The sequence below is a fragment of the Myotis yumanensis genome, unplaced genomic scaffold, assembly GCF_028538775.1.
Source record: "Myotis yumanensis isolate MYYU_CA2020_CCGP unplaced genomic scaffold, mMyoYum1.0.hap1 SCAF_3, whole genome shotgun sequence".
Taxonomy (NCBI): domain Eukaryota; kingdom Metazoa; phylum Chordata; class Mammalia; order Chiroptera; family Vespertilionidae; genus Myotis; species Myotis yumanensis.
In genome coordinates this window covers 12,977,413-12,981,362 of record NW_027223754.1, presented here as the reverse complement: position 1 = coordinate 12,981,362, position 3,950 = coordinate 12,977,413, and the positions used below count along the sequence as shown (strand labels likewise).

The following is a 3,950-nucleotide window of genomic DNA, read 5'->3' as shown; positions in this document are numbered from 1 at the left end:
AATATTCTTGGGAATATACACAGCCCATACATCTGAAGGATTTTGCACATACCCAAGAAGACCTGAGAAAGCCCTAGTGCAGTGATGGCGAACCTTTTGAGCTCGGCGTGTCAGCATTTTGAAAAACCCTAACTTAACTCTGGTGCCGTGTCACATAGAATTTTTTTGATATTTGCAACCATAGTAAAACAAAGACTTATATTTTTGATATTTATTGTATATATTTAAATGCCATTTAACAAAGAAAAATCAACCAAAAAAATGAGTTCGTGTGTCACCTCTGACATGCGTGTCATAGGTTCGCCATCACTGCCCTAATCTCTCACCAGTGATGGGATTAAGAAGGTTGATGGACTCACTCAGATTTCACCTGTGGTTGAACTAAAGTTTTGAACACGCAGGGACTGAAGACTAAGGCACAGCTTTTAAAGTGCTTGAATGATGAAGGCATGTTTCAATACACACACACACACACAGCCCCTCTGAAAAGAGTAGGAGACATTGTTTCAAGGAAAGATTGATTTAAAGACAATCAATCATTTTCTCTAGCAAGCTAAATGAGCCATGACTTCAGTGACTGCACATGGCAGAGTATATAGACTTTGAAGAATTATTACAAGAAAGTTGCAAAACAAACAGAATAAACAATAACAAATAGCAACAACATTTCTGGGAAAGATGGGGAATTTTATTTCCACAATAGTCATATTATAAAATGCCCAGTTAAAAAAAATAGTATAATACACACAAGGCAGTAGGAAAGGATACATCACACATAGGAAATAATACAGTTAATAGAAACTGCCTGAGGAAGCCTAACTGTTAGACTTACTAAACAAAGACTTTTAATCAGCTCTTCTACATATGTTAAAAAAAAATTTTTTTAAATCCTATGTCTGAAGAATAAAAGGAAAGTTTGGGAATACTATGTCACCAAATAAAATATATCAATTAAAAGAAATTATAAAATAAATTAATGAAATAGAATTTCTGGAGTTTAAAAGTAAAATAATTGAAATGAAAAATTTACTAGAAACAACAACAGATATGTGTGGGTGGAAGATAGAATTTGTGAACTTAAAGGGAAATAAATTGAAATTATCCTGTGTGAAGTACTGAAAGAAAAAAATGAATGAAAATAAAACCTCACATATGTGGGACAAAACTAGCATATGTATAATGAGAGTCAAGGAAACGGGGAGAGAAAAGGGGGCAGAAAAAAACATTTGAAAGAATAAGGAGGAAAAGTTCCCAAATTTGATGAAAATGATAATTCCAAGTATTGCATGAATATTTGTCCTATAGCACATATAAATCTGTATGAACAAAAACAGTATGGTATACCTACTTAACCATTCTCTCTGCAATGGAAAGAAAGTACATTTGTGTACATTACTAAATCAAACTTACTCTATCTTAATGTGTAATTTATTGACAAAAATCTACGAAAAGTATTTTAATTGACATAATGATTTTATTGAAAACAATGTATGTTAGATCATATAGCACTTAGAACTCTTTAGAGTTATGAGTTCAGGCTATGAACCTACATAATCTGACTTTGAATCCAAGACCTTCCCAATTCCACTAACATCAGTGAAAACAGTGTTTCACCTGGAGCTTATAGGCATTAATATGGTAGTTGCCATTAAATCCAATAATTGCAGTTTTAAAGATAAGCACTTGAAGAGCACATAGGTGGGATTGCTAACCTACCTTTTAACATGATGGTACTTTTCTGCAAGGAAACTCCTGATGAAGGATATTTGACGATATTAAGGCGCTAAGAAGACATAGGCAGAAAAGATACAATGGTAAAGATTGAGATGCAGAGAGAAAATCAGGAATCTGAGAAGTCATGAGGACCTTTAAAAGTATTAAATTAGATTACATTATAATCAAAACTGTGAGAAGTATGATGCCATCAAAATCAGAGAGTAACTATGATAGTACTTTGTATGTTAGGTTAATGAGTTTAGATTTGTGCTGATTGCAATGGATAATAAATGGAGTATAAAGGAAACTATTTTCAGATTTGGATTTTAAGAAAATTCACTCTAGACAGCTGGAGGCAGTGGTGGTAATTGGTGTGGATGTTTTCCAACCATGGTAACCCCTCCAAATTCTTCCATCTTCCAGCCACAGCTCTTAGAACAACTTTGGGAAAGAAATTTTGCATCTGCTCTCTCCTCTAGAAATGGCCAATGTGCTCTGTAACAGAGCCAGAGTAGTTTCTTAACTTCCAGGATTTTGCTCTTTAGTTAAAATTGTTGTCAATCTAAAGCCTTTTTAACAGGAGGATCTTCAGTTTCTGATGAGTCATGTGACCACTGCACCTCCCTATGTATGCTCTTGAACAATATGGTCTGAGAACATAGGTTTTGACTGTCACCTCATTGGAACCATGTCACAGAAGAACAGCCAGGTTTATATAACTTTACCTGATGTTCTAGCAAAACCCTTATCAAGTGAAAGACATGAGTTTGCAACAGCACAATATGTGAATGAATTTCAGGGTAATGATGCACCTGTTGCACAAGAAATTAACAATTAACAATGCAGAAACATACCTAGAAAGTGCCAGCGTAGAGTGCACCATCCAAACATGTCCAGAATTGCTGCTAAGAGGTTTTCAATCTCTCTTTCCAGAAGTGGCCTCCAACAAGCTAATGATTCCGATGTAACACAGAAAACTAAGAATGATATGACTATTTGGAGCGAGGAGGTAGACAATGAAAGAGAAATGCCCTTAAAAATGTTCATCAGTGGTGCTAGGGAAATATGCTACACTCTTTGAGCCAAAGGCTATTTGGCTGACTTTATTGACCCATCATTGGTTTCGTATTTTTTGGATCAGACACAGTGGGACAAACGTAGGTTTATAGTTGTTCCCATGGAAAATATAATAATTAATAAATAATAACACAAGAATAAGGTCTGTGTTTTGTGTACTCATAACTGTAAACCTACTTTTGCCCTATCCTGTATACAAACAACACTCTTTTGAAACAGATGAATGCTGTCAACATTTAGGGTTCTCTTTTGATGATCTTGGCTGCAGTAAAGTGATTCATCATAGTCTCTGGGGTACCCACATTGTTGTAGGAACTATCTTCACAAATGCAACACCAGAAAGCCATATTACAAAGAAATTAAATGGCAACCAGCAGCAATGCCAATTTATTTGCTGTACCATTTGTACTTAACATTTGGGTTGCTCTATAAATATTTGGGTTGATCTATAAACACCTATATAGAGAATGTTTGGTCATTAGTTTAGCCAATTTTTTAAACATTTAACTGTTAACAATGACTATTTGTCAAACTGTTTTTTAAAATTATTATATACTTCCATAATTTGAATGGATTGGAATATATTTATAGCTTGTGACTCCTAACCTCTTTGATTATGGATCTACAGTAGTAAGACCATTTAAAAATTGACAGCTATATTATTGAAGTATAATGCTATCTTTATACCAATTTAGTATGTTTAAAGCATTTATTCATATGTAAACACATACCTGACATTCTTGGAAGTTTCTAGTTTAATATTTATGGAGCTTTCGGAGTACCTCAGTTTATTACAGACAGTTGTATATGGGCATTTGCAAGTAAATTACTATATTAGAATTAATTACTTAATTTCATTAATGAATAGCTATAAGACTGATATACAGTGTTTCTGTGTGATTTAAAGGCTGATTTTCAAAAACCTATATCCCACTATTTCAAACATAAGTTCACTTGTAGCAGCAGAAAAGTAGTCCATAGCCATCAGTGCAAGACAGTTCTCAGCTGAAAGTATTATTCCCAATTATAATGCCCTTCCTATGTTAATATACAGTTATTTTCAGAGTGCACCATGCTCACCTCAAGGTTTCTGTGCAAATAAATTACAGAGAAAATTGCAGATAACCCTGTCACATCATCACAAGGATCCATGGCAA

The 3,950-nt window shown here is 34.2% G+C and overlaps 1 pseudogene; it reads left to right on the top strand.

Moving 5' to 3' along the window:
* The first annotated feature begins 2,197 nt into the window (after positions 1-2,197).
* Positions 2,198-3,206, top strand: LOC139005849 (methylmalonic aciduria and homocystinuria type D homolog, mitochondrial-like; annotated as a pseudogene).
* Positions 3,207-3,950: the final 744 nt, after the last annotated feature.